This window comes from Molossus molossus, unplaced genomic scaffold (genome assembly GCF_014108415.1).
Source record: "Molossus molossus isolate mMolMol1 unplaced genomic scaffold, mMolMol1.p scaffold_m16_p_10, whole genome shotgun sequence".
Taxonomy (NCBI): Eukaryota; Metazoa; Chordata; class Mammalia; order Chiroptera; family Molossidae; genus Molossus; species Molossus molossus.
Genome location: NW_023425345.1, coordinates 16,227,616 through 16,250,444, shown reverse-complemented (window position 1 = coordinate 16,250,444; position 22,829 = coordinate 16,227,616). Strand labels below are relative to the sequence as shown.

At 44.8% G+C, this 22,829-nt stretch overlaps 1 protein-coding gene across 22 annotated transcripts in view; it reads right to left on the bottom strand.

Moving 5' to 3' along the window:
• The window catches only part of ANKS1B (ankyrin repeat and sterile alpha motif domain containing 1B), a 917,777-nt gene that overhangs the window by 355,319 nt on the left and 539,629 nt on the right, over positions 1-22,829 (bottom strand). The gene's annotated exons all lie outside the window — the stretch shown is intronic.

Sequence of the window (22,829 nt, the reverse complement as noted above, 5' to 3'; positions counted from 1 at the left end):
GTGATCAGAATGGGACCAGGGCAACAGGGCAGCAGGCACCATCTGAGGTGCAGTCGCAGAAAGCAGGTTAGACGGCTAACGTCTGCCGCTTTAGGGAGGTCTTGGAGTGTGGGAGCGAGGCTCAGTGTTGGGGGGCAGAGGTGGTGATTCCAGCTGTGGTGAGGAGGAGGTGTGCCCAAATCCCGAACCCAAAAGGGGAGCGGAGAAGCTGGAAGGTGGCTCTCTCGCCTCCTCGTGCTCCGCCTTGCTGTCAGTCTGGACGGAGACTCAACAACTGTTTTAAAACTTTTAAGTGACTCTGCCTAAGTTGGCTATAGAGATAACCAAGGTGCTACTGCCTGATTAAATAGGGGAAGAAGCTATCAACACGGTGCTGATCATCCCACTGAGGACTATCCATCACCATTTGCCACCTCAACATCTGAAAAGGTGTTCGGTATAACACTGGGGCTTTAAGGGATGACAGCATCAAAAATGAAAAACACAAAATTTTTAAACTTGCACATGAACAGGATGAAGGCTCATCTGGGATTTATTTCTGGGTTTGCTTTTTTAAAATTTTTTCTTTTCTTTATTAATTTTTAGAGAGAGAGGGAGAGAGAGGGAGAAACGGAAACATCGATGAGAGAGAACATCAACTGGCCAATCGGTAGGGAAGCCAGTAGAAGAAAATGTAATTAATTTTGTTTTTCCTGAAGAAATAGGATGTGAACCCAGATCATGTGCCAATGTACATATTTTTGTTAAAGAAACTTTTACTTGCTTAGGCTGAATTCATACTTATAAGCCTTAGTCATCCTTGATTCCTCTGTCTCGCTTACTGCTAAAGTCAAATCTTACCACGTTCCATCCATTTTCCTGCCAAAATATCTCTCTGAATCTGCCTCTTTCTGTACGTCACCAGAGCCAGTGATTTCCTCACATCACCTACTGGGCCCTCCTTCTCCCCTCCCCCTCCACATCACCAACGGAAGTCAGAGCATGAATACACAGATCTTACCACGACGCTGTGCTAGTCCCATCCCCACAGGATGGCAGCTGAGGGGCCGGTGTTCTGGTCCTAACTTATCTTTGTCACCTCGTGTCCTGCCCTCCTGTTCCAGACGCACACCGGTGCCTGCAGCACCATCCCTCCAATGTCTGCACTGTCACGTCTTCATGCCTCTTGGTCCACGCTCTTTCCTCCGCGCCAAGGTTGTTCTTGGGTTTCGGTACCTACTGACTCCTTCAACTCACCCTTTCAGGGCTGATTCAAAATCTACTGCTGTGAAACAGCCCTGATTTCCACAGTCAGAGTGAAGCGAGACCTCTGTGCTGCTCCCCAGCCCGTGGAGAGGGTCTGTGCTGAGAACTCGCTACCCCGGTTGGAATGGTTGATGAGTCTGTCTTCCACGCGGCTGTGAGCTGCTGACTCCCCTTTGCCTTATTCTTCCTCCTGCTTCCCCACCTGCTCTCCCAGCCTCCGGGGTCTAGTCCAGTCCCTGACACACAGCAAACACTCACTGATCTAAAGAATGAGTGATTCGAGGGTACGGGATTTCACAAGTCCCTCTAGTTTTGCTTTCTTTACTTACTTGTGCTTATTAAGGTAAATTCACTGCCAGCTCTACCTTACTGACCCCTTTATTCCAGTTCTCAGTCATTTCTCCCCCTTGGCTCAAAACCGGCTGTGTGGTATTGGCCGAGATCTTTCCCTGCAAATGAGATGAGGACGTTTGAGGGTCCCAGCTCCTTTGCCCAGCACGAGTGATTCATTTCCCGAGGGCTTGGACGAAATGATCCGCCAGTGAAGGTGCTTTATATTTTGTCTAGTTGTGTCTGCAGATCAACCATTCCTGTAAGGCTCCTTTTCCTCTTTTGCAGCTTCAACTTTTCATTAGATACAGGCCATTTCTTCGTGTCTCATCATCTTCTGAGACTGTAAATTATCCTGTTACTTTATTTATAATGGGAACATATTTATTTTCTGTGATGATGGCTCCCATGTGCTTTCCTTTTTCTTAGCTACATAAAGTTAACTTCCTCGGTGGCAAATTAAGGACAGATTACAAGCAGCCTGGGAACCAGGCTCCGTTACCACAGGGGGCCGCCCACTCGGCCTCCTTCTGCTCAGCCATCCGAAAGATGCAGCTGCTAAGCCAGCCGGGCACGGGGCTGCTCTCCCCCTTCCTCTCCACCGCGCAGGGACAGAGGAGAAGTCCCCTGCTCCGTCAGGAGCTGCCTGGGTCCCATCCTGAGTTCGCTAGACTCCCCTCCCCCTCCCTCTCCCCCTCCCCCTCCCCCTCCCCCAGCTGCCTACCTTCTCCCTCCCACTCCAAGGCCAGCAGTGACTGCTGCTCCAAGACTCCCCCTCCTTCCAGAACTGCCTCTGGGTTTCCATAGCAACAGAATATGTTGGTGGGAAGCAAAAATGCTGAACTGCAACTAGTGTTGGGGCTGGGAGGAGGAGGTGAAATGTGGGCCCCTCCGGAGGCCGTGGGGGGAAGGGGGGCGCGCGGGTGAAAGCGAGGAGAGCGAGGCCAGGTGAGGAGCCCGGAGGGAGGAAGGACGGGGGGCTCAGGGGAAGGTGCACTGACAAGCAGAGATCACTTTGGGTAGAAAAATCAGTAGGAGGAAGAAATGGGAGGAAAGACTCAAAGTAACGGAGAAGTCTATATATAGTGCCTGATGGAGGGGTCATGTTCGGTGTCAAGTTGGGAATAGGTGGTTTTTATTTCCAAGGTGAGTAGTGGAAGGCAGCAGTGTGGTGGCCAAAAATAAGGACTTGAGAGCTTAATGATGATAGAGAAGAAATAAAAGCAAGGATAATGTACCTGGGGTCGTAAATTGGCACCGCGACCAAACAGCCATGTGCTGCTCATCTTCTCCAAGCCTTCGTGTGCGCCTTGTTTGCTCGTCTGTTAAATACCTACTTCCAAAAGTTGTTGTGAGAATCAAGTGAACTAAAAGCACATGCAGTGGCCACTTGAAGTAGTAGGTAAGGGAGCTATTTTTAAAAAATCAGTGTTTGAGGTTGAGAAATACTGTTTCAAAGGGGACTTGGGCTGGAAACTGAAGTTAAAAGTCACTGAAAACTGTGCCTTGTTATGTGTGTTTATTTCAACTTTCCACATCTCCTGAGTACATGGTATCATGATAATGTGTACCTGAGTCCACGGTGCCATAGCAAGATCTAGGTCTAGCCCTTTCTTCGCAAAAATGGGCCATGCTTTTCCTTCAAATCGCTTTTCTATCTGGGATCTGTGCTTTCAAAAATGTTCCTATCATTTTTGCTCATTTCCTCTCCTATAGAGTCAGAATACTGTTGACCTCACAACCTCTCATTTCTCTTCTCCCCCCCCAGTTGAAGAGGTTGCTGCGTGTCCACTCCGTGTCCACAGTCACGGCAACAGGAGTCCAGCCGTGTTTTCCGCGTGAGGGTCTGTGCCGTCGCTTCCTTCAGGACTCCAAGGCCAGCAAAGCTAGAGAAGCTGTGGTCTGACCAGAGACGCCTGAAAGTCCACTTACTCCGGGCTGTCCTTGCTCTCTTAGAAGAAGGGCATGGACTCCCCGCAGAGACTCTTCTCCTCCCTGCCTCCCTGCCCTGACACTGGCTAATAATAGCAACGATGACGACTAACCCTTGAGCTTGCCGTTCCAAGCGCTACACGGATGGCCTCCTAGAGCTCACCTTGGTCAGTGGGATCAGTACAGTTGTTACCATGCCTGCTTCCACACGTGGAAACTGAAGTGCAGAGACATTAAGAAATCCACCCGAGGTACTATAGCTTGTAAGTCCCAGACTGGGGTTTGGATCTAGGCAGAGTCAATCAGCTTCTCTGTGGAAGAAATATCTGGGCTCTCTCAGGAATTGTGGCTCAGTGATGATACTACCGCTTTCTAGAGAGAACTGGTTTTTCCTCACTCAGTATCATTGAATGAATAAAGGAAGAATGTGTGGTTGTATCTTTGGCTCCTATTTCAAGATGTACACCGAGTCCATTGATTTATCTCTTTTCCTCTTAGATCACCATACAAACTTGGAAAGGGAATGCAATCTCATGATCTCACAATACCAAAGCTAACTGGAGATAACTTTATGAGTATGAGAGAGTTCAGTAAGTCTCCAGAAGTCAGAAAGAGCATAGCAAAGCACTGAATGGTGCAGTGAGGTGGGGGCAGCTTTAGTTTGGGGTGTCCCCTGATCCAAACAAGGAACCCAAGTTGACCATTGGAACCCGAGAGGTTTTATCCTGAGAGAAGGAAGGTAGGGTGAAGGAAAAGATTGAGAAGTGGACAGTAAATGGGGACAAATTTAAGGTCTATGTATGAAACACTCGCCTCCTTACCACTGACATGCTCTCTCTCAATCTCTCTCTCTCTCTCTCTCTCAACAGGCATTTATCTCTCTCCTGAGATCAAAAAGAAAATGGATGCTTATTCTCCTTTATTGCTTTTTTTTTAAGAGAGAGAGGAAGGGAGAGGGAGAGAGAGAAACAGTGATGAGAGAGAACACTGACTGGCCACCTCCTGCATGCCCCCCACTGGGGATCGGGCCCACAACCTGGGCATGTGCCCTGACCAGGAATTGAACTGGCGACCTCTTGGTGCATGGGTCAATGCTCAACCACTGAGCCACACTGGCCGGGCTGGATTCTTATTCTCTAAAAGCATTAAAGAAAACCTTTCTGGGGATAATGAGATCAGTTAGTGTGGTGGTATTTGGACACCCTACTCATTAAAGGGACACACTTCTCACTACAAAGTACAGAAAACCTGGGGGGAAAATGTGCCCAGGCACCCAGAGTTTCCGGTCAGCCTATGCATGGCCTCTTCCTGAAATCCGAACAGAGAGCCACAAGCTGCCAGTCATGGCAGGGTAGCTTGTGGTATGGCAGAGAAGGAACAAGTTAAAAACAAAGCACAGAGGAAAAGTAACTCTAGAAACAATTCTACGGTGAGAATGTCAAAATACAAAAACGAATCTGTCTCTGGTATCCTCTGACAGATTGGAAAGAATATCAGGTATAGGAAAAAAGAAGAGGGTGCCATGAAAAAGGAAAAGAAAAGAAGAAAGGGCTTTGTGAAATTGAACATATCATTGCCAAAAATGAAAACAATCAATTGAAAGATTGAACTCAATCTCTTAGAGTATAAAATAAAAAGAGAGAAAGAAGGTAAATGTGAGAGAAAGGATGAGAGACATTAAGGAATGATTGAGGACATCCAAAGTCCAATGTCTGTTGAACAGAAGTTTACAAAAAAGGCAACAACAACAACAACAAAAAATGAAGGGATAACAATGATCAAATAAATACTAAAAGAGACTGTCCCAGGATATATCTTTATATTTTAAGTGCTTCACAAGTAAGAAATAGGATGAAAAAGACACCCACTTAGTCACCTGTTATGGACACACCAGGACACCAAAGATAAAGAGAATGATCCCGAAAATTTCCAAAGAGGAAAAGGTCACCAGTAAAGGAACCAAGGTCAGGCTTCTTAACAACCATGTCAAATGCCACAGAAACAACGGAGCAATGTGTGCCGAGCTCTGAGAAAAATTAGATTCAGCCTAGAACTACATCCTAAAATACAGTATTAATCAGCTGTGGGGGCAGGATACAGGCATTTTTAGATTCATAAGGGCTGAGAAATTCACCTCTCATGTCTTTCTCAGCTTTTTCTTTTTAAAAGAGTTATTTGAGTTTGTGTTCCAGCAATATGAGAAATCAAATCAAGAGAGAGGAAAACACCCAAGAAACTGGATTCGGCCGCAGTGCCAAGAAGAGAGTCCCAGAACGACAACCGTGAGCCAGAACCAGAGACCAAGCGCCACTTGGGAAGGGAAGCCTGGGGGCAGGGGTCTCTGGGGAAAAGTAGGTCAGAAAAATAGATAGTGTGGTGGAGACCACGGAAAGCCTAAGGACAATATAAACGCAGCAATATCAGAACAAGGAAAAATAATCGGAAATGACGGGAAGGAGAAAACAATTACTGAAAATGAACAGGACACCTCTCATGTTTGCGGCTTAGGTAACTGCGTGAATGGTGTGTGGCCATCAACATCGATGTCCAGCCTCCTCAAGGTGGGGGCAGAGGCCAGGTGTGGGGTTTTCAAGCCTGATAAATGTTCCCACACCCTATGAGTGGCACAAAGGCAGAGAAACACTGGACGTCAAGTGCCACTGCAAGGTTGGACGCTGAGATGTTCCCCTCTTTGCCTGGCAACACCCGGACCTCTAGTATTATGGGGTGACAACAGAAGCCAATACTGATAGTAGTGGAATTTCATGCTAGCTCTGGCATAGAGTCATAACTCAGTGGATTTAAAACATTAAAAAGTGAGCCCGGTCGGTGTGGCTCAGTGGTTGAGCATCGACCCATGCACTAAGAGGTCACTGGTTCAATTCCCGGTCAGGGCACATGCCCAGGTTGATGTTCTCTCTCATCGATGTTTCTATCTCTCTCTCCCTCTCCTTTCTTCTCTCTCTGAAGTCAATCAATCAATAAAATATTAAAAAGTGATATTTCATAGCACTTGAGTTTGTGGGCTAAGAATCAGTCTGCAACTCTATTGGGGGTGGAGACAGTTAGGAGAGGGGAAAAGATGATGGCGTGAATGAGCTAAATCCTCATCCCTTACATCAAGATGTCAGTAAATGATGTCAAGCTGTCAGAGTGAGAACTAAGGGTACAGGCATATCACGTGGAGACAACCTCCGGAAGCATCGGGATGAAACTGTTCAAGGTATTTGCTTCTGGAGAGTGGGGCTGGGAGCCGGAAGGGTGCAAACAAATGGTTTGCGTTTCAGTTTTATTTGTACATTTACTTTGATGTTTCAAAAATATATGTATCACTTAGGAACTCTTCACGTGTGCCCCTGTCAATGCTACCATCCAAATGCCCTTGCTCTGGTGGAGTTGTTTCAACTGTCCTGTGTCTGTTGTAAACCACCTCAGAAGAGGGTGGAGTTAATAAATGAAATAATTAACCTGTCAAAGGCATCCACTCCTCCATTTGCCGAACCTCTTCCTCGTTTGCAGGAGTGCTCTCTAGAACATGGGGGAGTAGCACCCCAGTCAGTTCCTTCCCTGTTGTGGTTGTGTGCTGGGTAAGGAAGCAGAGCAGCCTTAATTTTTAGCATCTCCACTTTGGCTCTGAAGACTCCCATTGAAAATGGTAAACTCTGATTACAGCTTGTTCAAATGCACTGTTTCCCTGAGCTGAGAAGGGTCTTCGGAACTAGTATCAATAAAATGCTCTCTAATGGGATCTCTGACACCAGTGTAATTACCACCTCTGGACCCGCTCTCCCAGGCATCACAGATAATCACCTCAACCACAAGCTGATGATTAGCCAGTCAGTCAACTGACACTCAGTGCTCACTGGGAGTTCCGGAGGGGTGAGGAGGGAAGAGAAGACCCTGCAAAGACCGTTCCTCGAGGCACTTCAAATTAAAAGGGGCTAAGGGTACAGAGGGGGAAGGAAAGCAGAGATTCACCCAGATCTCAAGCCAAATAAATAAACATATCATTCTCCGTTACAGAGATCCAAGTTGGATTGGAATAAAAATGGACTCGCTCTGATCTGGCCCGTGATGACTTCTTTGGTTTTACGTTTTGCCTCTTTTTGTTTTTGCCCTTTGCTCCCCAAACTGGACCCAAACTACTGGATGTCTCTCTGCTAATTACATGCTGTCCCATTTGCCTGAAAGGCTGCCCTGTCACTCAGCCTTTGTCAGGCTGTGAGTTTCCCAACCCATCAAGAGTTAGCGCAAACCTGACCTCTTCCAGGGAACTTGTCCTGAGTTGCTAGTTTGGAATGCCTCCACCCTATACTGAATTATCATTCCGATCAGTTACAGTCTTCATGTTTGTTTCTCCAGCACACCGTAAGCTTCGGGAGAGGAGGGGACTGAGTATATTACTCATTCCAAAATAATTAAAATAGTTACTATATGTAAAATACTTAGAACAGTGCCTGGAAAATAAGCACTATACAAGTGTATCATCGTCGTCATCATTATCATCATCATCAATCTTAGTATTTAGGCACCTCGCATGATGTGCGACACGTGTGAGTGGCAGCTAAGCAAATGTTTCTTTTTTTTTTTTTTTTTTTTTTTTTTAATCCTCAACCGAGGACATTTTTCCATTTTTTGTACAGATAGAGTGGGAGGGAGAGAGAGGAAGGGAGAGAGAGCGAGAAACATCGACGTGAAGGGACACATCGAGTGGCTGCCACCCGCACGACCAACCAGGGCCGGGGACAAACTGCAACCGAGGTACATGCCCTTAGCGGGAACCGAACCCGGGTCTCTCCGGACCGCAGGCTGACGCTCTACCCGCTGAGCCAAACTGGCCAGGGCTAAGCAAATGTTTCTTAATTTGAATATCTGGAAGGTTTCCAACAAGCTAAGTTTTAAAGATGAGGAGGTTGACAGTAGTCATGGTTCCAAGGTGAACGTGAGGATGATGCCTTTGGATGACAGTAACTGAGAGCAGCAAACATCTTTGAAGAAGTAAGGAATCTAACGGGTGGATATGTTTAGTTCAGGAGGAGAGGCAGGTATCTTAGATGATATGAAACTATTAAAAGCAGACGTGTTATTGGCTTTGAGGCAAGACACAGGCCCTCAGAAAGATGGGCTTGTTTGGAGAAACACCTAATGTAACTCAAGTAACTTCATGTTATTCAAGATCATCTAGAAATAGAAGGACACTCAGTCAGGCAGATGTTGCCACGCGCACCCTCCCCGGCTGTCTGTCTGTGACGCACACGTGCACGCTGCCATCTGGGCGAGTGATGGATCAGTAATCTGTCTTTCTGTATGGTGCGTGCGTAGCGTCTGAACGCGATTTCACAGGTAGGTAACACTGTCTTCCACGGAGGCGCTACATGATTGCTAGGATTCTTGTCAGGTCAGGATCTCTTTTGTTCTTCAAACACTACATGCATTTTGCAATCTCACCATCTGTGTTTATGATTCCATTCCATCTTATCTCATTGGTCCTGTTCTTCATGGTTTACACAAAAACCACACAAGCCCACTTCCTCTAGAGAGGCCTCCCTGATCAATCCAGCTCACACACATCTCTTCCTTCTCAGGGCTCATAGGAATTCATAAATCCTAACCCTCGTTTCTCCCATAGTTATATTCTATGCTGTGAAAACATTTGCACGGTTGTCCTTGATTGCTACTTGAACGTGTGTTGCTATTTAGCTGTTAGGTATGCTAGTCTTGGCTCCCCGAGTAGACTGCAGGATGTTTAACAGGAGCCAGGATTATGCCTCTCTGGTCTCCACCACAACTGGCACTGTTTGATGAGTACAGTAGGTGCTCCATAGGTGTTTCCTTAGGGAAGAATGAATAAATTCACAAAGATTTTCCTGGGAGCCCTTTTACAAATGCTCATCTATTTTCTACTTTAGATTGTCAACACATTATAGAAGATTCAGATTTGAAACATACAGATTTATATTTCAAAACGCTACAGTCTTCATCGTCTGTGTTTGTTAATATACTTGATAGTATTTGCTAATATATTTTATAGTCTGGATGCAAGTTTCCTCGTTATACTTGAGGACAAAACCACTAGGCGCTTGGGTATTAAAACATTCTCATCAAAATTAATTATCACAATTTTATCAACCATAGTGAAGGGACCATTTTATTGCTGTGAGCAAGCAGGCGGGTGTCCTTGGATGTTCCTTAGGGAAAGCACAAGATGCAATGTAGGTCCTTGGAAGTCCCACAGTACTCTGCCAATAGCACTGCACTGCACAGCCACTGAGCCTACAAGGATCAGTACTCTCTGTGTACAAGCAGTCAATGAATCAAGGCCTGTGGTGACGAGAGTGAATTAAGGTGATATAACTTCCCAGCTTCCTTCAGAGTTATTTGATATAAGGTCACTGAGATAGGTAGCTTTGGGGTATTTCGATGTTCTGAGCATAAATCATGCAAACATTTTCCTTGTACCCAATGTATCATGAGGGCAAGAGCGGTGACGCCTTGTAGCAGTTTCTGTGTATCATTGTGCTGTCAGTAATTGCAAAGTGGCTTTACCAGCTAAATGGCACAAGCAATCTTGTCACCGTCATGATTCATTGCCTACTGAAAGCACACAGCTAGCCTTAATCTAATTCTCACCAGCGGTCTGTGAACCACGTGGTACGATGTCCTGTGTGTACTTGGGAAACTGATGCTCACAGAGGTTAAGTGGCCAGCATGAGTAGGAGAAGGAACAAGACAGTGGGAGCAATTCAGAGTGCAATCATCTTTCCAATTCCTATTGAGCAAAACGGTTACAACTCTCAAATAGGTCCCTTTCCCAGTAAATTCTGTTTCCTACTTTCTGAAATGTCTCTTTAATATCTTTTACATCTTCAAACCATCCGCACTCTTGTCTCCTAATTTGCTAGAAAATAGAAACCATTAGAGGAAACATACATACCTCCATGTTCTCATCAACCGATAGGCAAATCACATGGTAGCCATCCCTTCAGTCTTCCTTCCTGTTACTTGTCTCTGGATCCCAAACTTGATTCATTCATCCAATTCCTCTTCTCTAATATAATATCTCTTTCTACCTGATTATTCCTTTTCATAGCCAAACATGACTCCATCTCCCCTTCTCTTTGACCTCCACATCACCATTTAGCGACTTGCTTATTTCTGTGTTCTTATTCTCAAACATCTTTCAAGGGTTGTCTACTCTACGTATACAGTCCAATGCATTATGGTTTCTGTACCTCTTATTCCACTGAATGTGCTCTTGCCAAGCTCTCCAGTATCCTCTAAGTTGCCAAGTCCAGTGGCTACCTCTCCAGTCTCATCTCTTCATCATTTGACCTTATTGATCGCTTTCTCATGAAACAAGTCTTGGGGCAAAGACCTTTCCACTTTCAGACACTTGAAGAGTGAGGAGTCAGTACAATATAAGAAGTAAATAACTTCTGCCTTTGTTGAGCATAACTGAGGTCACCTAAGGTGAATGTGTATAGTGAGAAGAGAAGAGGAAGAGGACTAAATCTTAGGGGACAGGCAGAGGTAGAGAGGTCTACAACGGAACTGGAGAAATGGTGGCTACTGGGGCAGGAGATGCCAAGGACAGAGAAGCTGAGAAGTCAATAGTAGCCAGACCACAGAAAGATAGTATATAATGACTGGAAAGAGTATACTGTATTTGGGGATTAGGAGTCACTACTCACCATTTATAAATCATTTCAGGCTGCAGACAGAGGCTAATTGTACTGAGGCCTGTTTGTATTGAATTAAAGGGCAAGCCAGCAACTGTAGACATTTGAGAAGCTTGGCTGTGAAGAGAAGAATGAGCAGGTAGCATCTAGTGCAGACACAGGATTGTGGGAGGGAGTTCAAAAAATCAGGTCCTATCTGGCTTGCTCAGAGATGGCCTAATGTCATACCACTTACGCTGGAACTGAAAACAGAACGTATTTATATTGTGTCCTGAAGTAATCGAGATAATAGACGTGTAAGAGTTTTGAAGGCTGCAAAGTGCAATCGGAATTTAATAGGGTTTTCTTGTTTTCACCGAGAATAATTACTTACGAGGAAGAATTGCATTTTCTGACTGTGTAATATAGCCTTCATCCAAATCCCCTCCAAAGAGCCGCGTTGGTATTTATTCTGCAGTTTGTAAATGACTGAATTGGTATGAATGATGTTTTGCTTGCTTCCTTGTGAAAGAGTGAGGGATTTCTGGAGTAGATAGATGCTGGCCAGCCTGTCTGTTGCTGTGCATTGTGCTGAGCTGGCCGACAGCTAGACAGGCTCTGTAATTACACAGGCCTGATGAATACTAAACGCTTAGTTCCTTCTTTATAGCGCCCCTCCTTTCTGATAAAATAATGTATAAATCCTGTCAAATAAACTTGAGATACTTTAGATTCTAGGCCTCTTATTCCGAGATCTCCTTCAAAACTCTGGAAGGACAAACCTAATTCTTCTTGCCAGCCATCTAAACAGACACTGGCTTGTACACCCAAGATGTTCCACACTGCTTCGGTTATGAATCCTAATCATCTCTGCTCAGTCTGACAGAAGGTAAAAGTTTAGCCAACTGAAATTTAATATTGTGGACTCAAGGGGCAGAAATCCATGACCTGATATTAAGGGGCCTGTATTAACTATTCACTATATTTTTCTCTCTTCCTAATAGGCCTCTGTGATTTCTAAGTAGAGACATAGGGCTCTTCTTTCTCCATGCTCTTTGACATCACATGCTCGTAAACGGGTGGATAGTTCCCAATGCCTGTGCTGTGCACGGTGCACACAGGCCAGATGAGGAAGTCTGGGCGGATGCCAGGGACAAGTACGCAATGACCTGCAAGGTACTGTTTCTATGTCTCTCCAGCTTGAGTTTTCTTATGGATAAAAATCTGTAGCAATTCATCCTGACAACTCATTACACCTTAGAAAGGATTAGACTGAAGAAGGGCGAAGCGCGTCTTCCGTGAACACGGCTCCTGTTTGACGCAGTCGCCTGTACACACAGAGTGACACCCGCTAGAAGTCCCGTGTCTGAGCACAGACTTGACCTGGAGGAGCAGCTGGAAGTTATAACCCTGTGTGTGGAAGGAAGTGTCCTCATCTGGACTGCCTACTCGCTGCATGGCACAGGTGTTTCTCCTTTCGCCTCCCCTCCTGGTACTCCTCGGAGTAATCATCCTTCCAGGAAAAAGAAATGCCTACACTACTTTTGTCTGCCAGGAACACGTACCTTTCTCAGTTCACCTACATTATGTTGCCCCAGCAACATATTCAAGAAATAGTTTTTCTCTTTGGACTCCGACTGACCTGGACTTGATACTTGAGTGCTTGGGGCTAGATATTTAGTCTCTAAGTCTTGTCACGTGTAAAACTGGGATAACACTCCATACTTTGTAACATTTGTGAGAGAGGTAAATATAATGTATGCAGAAAAGTGTGAAACAAAGTCTGATAAATTATAGTTATTGTATTAACTTGGTTATATTATCTTCCTTTCCCATAAAACACTACTGATCGAATCATCTATTCCCTTGGGACTCTTCTATCAGCTAGCTACCAACCATAAGGATGGCAAACAAATGAATATTTCTTATAAATGTGATTTATTTAGAAACCAGCAGGGCTGCAAAGTAAACTGAAAACAGCATTGGAAGTTTGGACACAGACACACTCAGAGGGGAGATGATGAGAAAACACAGGGAGAAGAGGACCATCTCCAAGCCAAGGAGAGAGACCTAGAATAACCCCCCCACCACCACCACCCCCATATCCCTTAAAGGAACCAACCTTGCTGACACCTCGATCTGGACTTCTAGCTTCCGCAACTGCAAGACAATACATTTCTGTTGTTTACACCACCCAGTTTGTGGCACTTTGTACGGCAGCCCTAGCAAACGATACGGGGGCCTATTATGTGCTGGTGACTAGGAGAATGACACAGGACAAGACACTGCCCCTTCGCTCAGGGGAAGGGGTAGCTAAGGAAGCAGATAGTTCAGCCCTGAATGGAGAGCCTGCTCCGATGGACGTGTGTGCCGGGAGCCATGGGAGGCCAGTGAAGGGTAGCTGAGCAATCCTAGAGAACTTGTGAGACTCTCCGGAAGGCACCTCTGAGCTGGGATTTTGAAGGACAGTTATCCAGGGTCAGTGTCCTGGGCAAAGAACAGTGCATGAGATGCGACATGTGCAAAGACATGGGTTTGTGAGCAAGTGTGGTCCAGCTGGAGGACTGTAAGTCACCCAACATGGCCACAGCTCACGAGGGTAGAGATGAATGACGCCGGAGAGGTGGGCAGGGCCCACATCAGTAGAGGAAGGCCCCCAGAGCAGGAGGGGGGGCGAAGGCCTTGGGGATGGGTCTTTCTTGGGTAGGCCATTCGGAGGACGTAGGCGGTGCTAGGTGGGAGGGAAACCGTGAGCGAAAGTGAAGGCTTACGTTGGTGCGGCAGCGAGGGCTCTGATCTGGTTACAGCAGAGGCTCTCTCCAGCAGCCATGGGGTGAGGTGGGGAGGCAAGGAGAAGTAAGAGAAAGAAGTCCCCCAAACGACCAGACGTAGGACAAACTGGCAGTGCGCTGAGGACGAGGACGAGACTAGTGTCCTGTCCGGCATTTGCAACCGAACAGGGGCTCTGTGCACATCTGCTGAAGGAAGGAAGGGTGGGATGATGAAATGATGTGCTCTTAGAGACTGGAACAGAGACTTTAAAGTCCTGGTTTGATTTGGTTTCGCAATCCAGGTGGTGCAGGGCAATTTTTTAAACCATTTTGAGTCTCATTCTCTTCATTTATAAATTTGGGGATAGTAATACTTAGTGAAGGGGGATGGTAAGAATTTCATGGGGTAATTAAATGAAACTGAATAGTACTTAAAAGTCCACCCAATCAGTACTTACTGAGATGCTACTATATGCCAGGCACTGTGCTAGGCTTTAGAATACAAAGGTACACGAGACCCTGAGCTCTGCCTCTAAGGAACTCACTTTCTAGGGTGGGAGGCAGACATCTGAACAGCTAACAGAACTGCAATGCAATATTGTAAGGACCAGCACAGGGCCAGGAGTGCACGGGACAGGGCGGTGATGCCAGCTGCACCACAGGATGGATTAGGGACTACTTCCTGGAGGAAGTGATTCTTGAGCTGAATCCTGAACAATGCTGCACAATTTGGTGAAGAGGGAGAGACAGGAATTCCAAACAGAGGGAACAACGGGCTTCCTCTGCAGCTGTGTTTGCCTAGTTCCTGTGCCCGTGCAGTTCCCTTGCTGAAAATATACTCCATGCTGATTGGTGGAGCAAAAACACCCTCTTTAGCCCCTGCCAGGTTCCTGAAGGCTGGATTGTGATGTCTGCATACCCTCAGCTATTGTCTGGGTTCTCCTTAACCTGACAGGCCTTCAGGAACCTCGCTGTGGCCACCTGCCTGATTCCCTCCCTCCTTCGCCTTTCTTGCCTTCCTTTCTCCCACTCGTGTTTGTTCTTCTTCCTCCTTTCATCAAATGGTTACCGTGTCCACACGTGCAAGCCACGGGTTGTAACTGAAGGCACAGAGGATCAACGCGTGTTTCTAATGCTCAAGGAATTAAAAATCTGTGCGAGGGCAGCCAACTGTGACCCATTGACCAAATCTGCCTGTTTTGTTGTTGTTGTTGTTTTTAAAATGACATTTTATTAGAACACAGCCATGCTCATCATGCACGTATGGCAGCTTTCGTACGACAGCGGCGGAGTTGAAGATTTCAGCAGAGAGCCCGCGACTTCCAAAGCCTGAAGGATTTGCCGGCTGGCTCTCCACAGAGCAGGTCCCAGCCCCTGTTCCAGTGCATGCGTGCGGCACAGGTGGTCGGGCAGGCGGACAGTCACTCGGTAATATGGTAACATACGTGGTAAGACAGGGAACCACAGCAGGGACGATAACCCATACTTGGAGGGTCAGGGAAGACGTGACAGTGAAAAGAAGGGACAACTAGGCCAAAGACTAAAGGATTAAAAGGCATGAAGAGGGGAAGGGAGGTCATTCCCGGCAGAGAGAGGCACATGCAAAGGCCAGGCAAGGAAAGAAAACCACCCGGTTCTCTGGAAGAAAATGGCAAGAGAGGAGGCTGGAGGAGAAGTGGGGCTCAGTCACAAGGATGCTGCATGTGAAAGCCATCGGAAGGACTTTAGACATATAATCGCCCACAGGTGATTGAGAACAACGAAGTATTTTAAGCAGGGTAGCGCGCAGCGGAGGTGTGCTCTAGACAGGTCACTCGGGCTGTATAATACTTAACATTTGTTGGCCATCCATTCTGTGATAGCTGTGTGCTAAACGCTCTGCGTGCACACACGTATATGGAAATATCTGTGAAGTAGCTGGACAGCAGCGGAAGCCACGCAGAGCGGTGAAGAGCAGGGATAGCTCTGGGTCCCTGAGAACCAATTATCCCCCTAACAGATGCTCAGGCAGAGCATCACCCACATTTAGAGGCAGGAGGAGAAACGAAATGATTGGAAAGGGCAGTGTAATGTCACAGAACCCCAATAACTATCAATAAGGGAGTGCATATTAGTAAAAACCCGACATTGTAAAGAGGGCAAAGAGAAATGAAGTGGGGGAGGGGAAAGGGGGAGGGCTTGGCGAGAAGCAGGTCACCGCTGACTTAAAAGAGCACGATTTTAGCAGAAGATCTGGGAAGCGGGCCGGATTATAAGGGTTCAAAGACGCCCAGAAGTGAGAAAATGAGGGTCGTTGCCATTGAACGCTTGCTGGAGAGACAGTCTTTTTAAAGAAGCCAAGAAATATGGTTGTGGCTGGCTTTCTTAAAATGAGTCTGTAATTCAGCAGTTTCGATGCACTTTCCGATTCAGGAAGTAAATTCCTTGACCGAAATACCTGGTCCTCAGAAGCAACAATGACGATGAAATTATGCAAACATGGGCCCGACTCAATCCAATGCCAATGCATGTGAGCGCGAGTTCGTGATTGGAGTTGCAGCCCGTTCCAACGCTTCAAAATGTAATCGGAGGAACTTCCAGGTGGACGGAAAGGCTCTCCTTTGTATCACCAGCTTACACCTGTGGCTCTGTCATTTGCGAAAGCCATTCTTCAAAGGTGGTCACCCCTGAACATGCCCTCATGTCTGACTTTCTACGGCACAAGCAATCAGTGTCTTTGCAGGGCTAATGAGATCTACACAAAGAATTAATAGCTCTGCCAGCACCAGCGGTGTAGCCTGCATCTTTAAAGAGCTCAAAATATTAAATAACAAGCCCAAAGAACATTGCTCCCAGATCCTTATTAGATTGATTTTACAGATGAGTAAACTGCATCGAGAAGTGAGATGGGGAAATGAGAAGTCTTTCTTTAGTTCTCTCTCTTACACCACGTCGAGGCTGTTGCCTATCAGGTTTGCAATTGAGCTGTTGTCCAGAAAAATAATAACTCCCTCCTAGCGTTGACTCTTGGATACCAACAGATTTTATGTTATTTCTTTATTTTTTATTGTATTTACTGGGGCTGACATTGGTTAGTAAAATCTGATCGGTGTCAGGTGTATACTTCTATAATACATCATCTGAATACTGTATTGTGTGTTCGCCACCCAAAGTCAAGTCTCCTTCCATCATCATTTATATCCCTCTTTTGGATACAACAGATTTTAATGCCTGTCGTTGAAAAACAGCATTTTTTTTTTTTTCCAAAAGTGGAGGTGTTAACTACTGGCCTAAATGAGTTTGAAAAATTACAGCTGTGCTTTCAATATACAGCAACCCACTCAACTAAGAGTCTTGCCTGTGTCAGAAACAGAAAGGTGTAAAGAATGTGGAAGGTATTTTTTTTCTCTTGTACCTTTAAATCTCAGTAACTTGATACAATTTTCTTAAATAACATTTAAAACAAGAAATCATCACAGGGATTACTAGTCTTACCCTGTAGGGATAATTAATTTTTCTCTTCACAAGTTTAACTTCTTACTTGGATCATGATTTGATGCTAAGATACTTAAAAGGTCATTTTCTCAGGTCAACCACAAATGGTGCTCTTATTACAGAAAAGTTATGTCAAAGATGAAAAGAGAGATGCCCTGGATGGTCTGGCTCAGTGGTTGGAGCATTGGCCAGAGGACCAAAGGGTCTCGGGTTTGATTCCTGGACAAGGGCATGTACCTGGGTTGCAGGTTATGCAAGAGGTAACCAGTCAGTGTGTCTCTCTCATATCAATGTCTCTCTCTCTCTCTCTCTCTCTCTCCCTCCTTCCTTCCACTCTATCTAAAAAAATCAATGGAAAAATATCCTCAGGTGAGGATTAACAAAAACAACAACAAAAAGATGAAAACAGAAGTGAGCCCATTAGCATGTAAAATGCATCACAAAAATGGGGGCAAATTTCAGTTAAATACTTGTACGATGAATCTTGCTCAGATCTTTTGTTCCAACGGAATGACTTCTAAGGGCTCCGCGGCTCCACTTCCGAGTCTACCAGGCACTACTCTCTGACCTTCAGCAAGTCTTCTATGGTGCTACTCACCCAAGTGTACAAAATTGCCAATTTACATAAGGCTCCTGGTATTTTTATTTTTTACTCAGTAAAGGCTGGGTTTTGAACATTTTAATAATGGTCAAAGCATTCCTAATCAACCTAGATGGCAATTGCTAGAAACACAGTAGATGCTAAATAAAGATAATTTGGTATAATTTCATTTCCTCTCTTTTTTTTATCCTCACCTGAGCAAACGTTTATTGATTTTTTGAGAAAGAGGAAGGGAAGGAGGAAGGGGGAGAGAATGAGAGAGAGAGAGAGGGAGAGGGAGAGAGAGAGAGAGACGTGAGAGAGAAACATCGATTAGCTGCCTCCTGAATGCATCCAGACTGGGTCGAATCCACGACCTAGGTATGTGCTCTGACCAGGAATTGAACCTGCAACCTTTTGGCGTACGGGATGATGCTCCAAGCAAACGAACCACCCGGCCAAGGCTTTCCCCTTTTTGATTAGCATTTACAAATACAACTGTCAGCTAGTTACCCTCTTGAGGCTATGAGTCGGTCCTCCTCCAAGTGATATATAAACTTCTTAGTTCAGTCTTTGGTCTATAGATCTATTGCAACACTGCCAGTGTTTGGATGTTATCAGTATTTTTATCTTCCTTTACTCTACACTAGCATAGATTTTTTCTCTTCATTGCCTACCATAATGTGTTGCCGGAAAAGCAATTACTAGTCAGTAAAATGCTGAAGGATGGTGAGTATATGAAAGGATGAGGGGCAAGATCCCTGTGATACAGTGTGTGTGCACACGTGTGTGAGCAAATGAAGGAATGTGAGTGCAGTGTTCATAGGATAGGTCTGGGGGCCATCCTGTAACCTGCTTGAGGTCAAGGGTCACATATTGTTCACTGTTACATCACTAGGAATTAACACTGTCCCTGGCACGTAGGAAAGAAGTGTTTGTTGCATGAGTGAATGAAGGGTACTAGTGCTCCCTGTTCCCACGGGCAAAACAAGGCTCCCAGGTTAGCAAGGAGGCCGGAGGCCCATCTACAACAGTCTGCTGTGCAGCTGGTATTTCTGGTGATTTCTATGTGCATACAGCTAGGAGCTGTGAGAGAAGCAAGGAGACTGAAGACAGGGACAGGGGCTGGGGGGCTGGGTGAAAGAGGTGAAGGGATTACGAAATACACACAGTCTGGGGGTGGGACCTAAGTAAAGCATAGGAATTACCGTCCATAACGCTGCAACAATAATGTATGGTGCCCGGTGAGGTACTGGAAATATCGAGGGCAACACTGTGTAAAGTATACGACTGTCTAACCACTAAGCTGTACACCTGAAACTAATACAAAATAAAATTAAAAGGCAAAAAAAAATAAGACTGACAAATCTTTCAGAAAAAATAATAGAGAAAATCGAAGACACAGAATTTGGACTTGAAGCTTCCAGTGTGGTTGGGGAACAAGACACATACGAGTGAAAAGGTGACCCCTAATTCTAGAGAGTGAATAATGGCATGCCAAAGGCAACTTGCATACCAAATGCAACCGCTACACGAGTTCAGAGAACAGAAAGGCTGCTGGGGACTGGGGTCCTCAAGGAAAGCTACATACACGCGGCAGGAACTGAGCGAGACCTCTGAGGCTGAAAGAGGGAAGGGAAGGATAGGAGAGAACCAGTGAGCAGTCGTCAAGACAAGAACAGACAGTTGGAGACTTAAAAATAAGGAAGCAGTCATCAGCGTTGGACAAAAGGAAGTGATGATAGAAACATATGTAATAAATAAATAAATATGTGCATTTGGTATGGTAATCATTTCATACCTAAACTCCTTGGTGAAAAAAATTAGTAACTTTGAAACTTGGATACATTCTATATGTTGCAAACTTGGGCAAAATAGGTGAGATGTCAGAGGGCCGGCGCTGCACTCCCAGAGGCTGGCGAGTGGCGGGCAGGCATGGCCAAGTCGGAGGGGGCTGGTGTGTGATCAACGGGGAGGGACAGGGAGGAACAGGTAGAGTGGGGGCCTGCAGAAGTCATTTGACAAAGGAGTCAGGTAGAGTGGGGGCCTGCAGAAGTCATTTGACAAAGGAGTCTGTGTGGAAGGGGCTTATGACTACATCATAGACCCAACTTTGCCAAAGTCTTATGTGACCTGATATACTTTTGTAGCTATTCATTGGCTATATCAGTTTCCATTTTTCTTATATATTTAAAGATACAGAAGGATCAAAAATGTGGGCACAAATCTTCTGCAAAGCAGAACCAGATCCATAAAGAAAAAGTTTGGAATTTTGACTTTCAGATTCACACATCAATAAAATCAAGGTTAAGTATACGAGACCAAAGGAGAAGAAATAATTACAGATATTTAAAAAATAAATGGGGGTCCTTCTTTTCTAACCACGTCTAGGAATTGATGTAAGAAATCTTTATTAAAGTTCAGCATAGTGATGTAGATAAGCCATTCATATATTGTGTTTGTGTGTGACAGTATGCAGAACAGTGAGCAAAACATTTTGTTAAAGATTTCAATAAGTACTTTGAAAGTTACTTATATGGACCCTTTATATTCCCATTCATTAATGGAATACTGATTAAATGAAAATTTAACTCTTGAGACTGTTTCCTAAGTAAAGTATTCCTATGCATGGATGTACTACTATGATGTTTTAACTAACATTAATTATATCTTTTTGAAGTCTCTACTGTCTTGCTCTAAAAAGCTAATAAGACCTGCACTACATCATAGTTAATAGGAGTGTGTGCTTGTTGCTTAGGCAACAGGATGAATAAATGCAGGTCAGAATGTGCTTCAAGAAAAACAAAAGCCAGAATATGCACTGAGTGGGGACTGAACAGGTCTAACAGATTTTTCACCACCTGAATGAAATCTGTTTCTTAAAATGAGCTGATCACATTAGTGGACTTTAACTAGGCTCATAATGACATGAATTAGGTTATGGAGATCAATAAACAGTTTTTATAAAGGCAGAAATTGATTTTCTATGGTGGTAGTAGCAAATAAATGGTAGATAGCAGCGTTTAAAGCAATAATTGATGACACCATTTTATGATTTGCTTCATTTTCATAATGAACGAATTCCTCTAAATGACAATTCAAAGTTTTTTGTTTTTTTCTTAAAATTGATTCTGTCCTATGAAGAAAGAGTTTGTCTGACTTGTCTGAATTAACCACGTTTTCTTAATTTCTGGGAAATTATTCACAATACTTGAAATACTTGGAATTGAAAAAATACAAACAATAACCTATGGAGAAGATCATATGTACCAGATTTGTGCCTCCCAGATATATTTTGGAGTGCTCATACATAGTTCATTCATGAATGTTTTTATGATCTCCAAATGCTTATTTGAAACCTGTTTGATTAACCTTTCAAAAAAGGGTTATATTTGCTGAGAAGTGTCTAACATTCAGAGGGAGAGCACGCTGAATTAAAATCTTTCAAAGCAGCAAATATTCCAGAGAATCCAAACACCTACCTAACTTCTCATGGGACCAGAATAAATTTGGATGAAGGTTTGAGGAGTGGGGATGGGAAAGTTGTATCTCAAGTAGAGATAAGGAGAAGGAATACTTATCAAAATGAGCAGTAAACAGAAGTACCTACACAAAGACTTTCATTCTGTTTGATGGTTCCTCTAATTCTTGGTGTCATCTGTGTGGTGTCCTAAGACTCTCCTGGCAACTGAGGAAATCTCACTTTTTTCCGATTTCAGTACCCACAGTATCGTGCCTGTCTAATCAGTGACGGTTTCTTAAACGGGAGACAAATAACAGTAGTTGCATACCTCACTGCATAAAAAACTGGTTCGGAAAGAGTTCTATGTACACAATTACTCAGAGCTCCTCTGTCTTGAAGCAGTGAAGAGGTCTTTAAAAAAGCTCACGAGGCATACCCATTTTTAGAGAAGGGGCAGAAGTTGAACAATTTGAGTAATTTTCAAATCTGCAATAGTCAGGTCAGGCTTGGAGAAAAATAATCTCCCGTGAAGATAAAAAGACAGAACTAGCTCTGAGTGTTTTGCCAGCAATTCTGGTATTAATGTGCTTCAGGTGTTGGTCCCAGCATTTTATTTAGAAATCGCTATTAATGATTTCAACATCGGTATGCTACATGCCTATGCTATGAAGCTCTCTCTCGATTTAGGGAGAGGCAATCTGTGTCATGGGACCTTAAAAGTTAAGGAAGGTGATAAGGACAGTGACGTAGCTTAACAAGGGGAAGGGATGGGCACGGGGGGAGGTCTGAAGATGATTAGGAAGCTGTTTCATGGGTCTGCACCTCTCCCCACCCTGCTTCTTCACCTATGTTCACCACAGTGAGAAGTTTGTACACACCGGGTTTGGACTGCACGCAGAACAGTATTCGGACGTACAGGCATGTACTTGGTCCGTTCACCTCTCATTCTAAATACTGACAGCTAACTGACGAAAGTGTTCGTTTTCTGCCTAAACAAACAATACTTCAACACTCCTCAATCAGCGTGTGTCAGTGAGTGAATGCTCTCCATCGCTGACCCTCTGAGGCTGTTTGCTAAGGAGCTCACGGCCGTCCGCACAATTTAAACTGCTCATCGAACAATGATCAGGAAAGAAATGATCTCCACGCCGTAAACATAACAAATTGTCTAAGCACTAACGGCTGCTGCTCCGACGAAATCCTCTGTTTTTAGGAATCAAGAATCAACTGAACAGTGCTACCCTCGAACTGGGTATCCCGAGACTGCACATTTATAAAAACCACACAAAGAATGACTGGGAGAATATACATGTTAATCTTCTCTCACTGCCTATAAATAGCCCTCTCACCGGTTCATTCATATAATACATACGCAT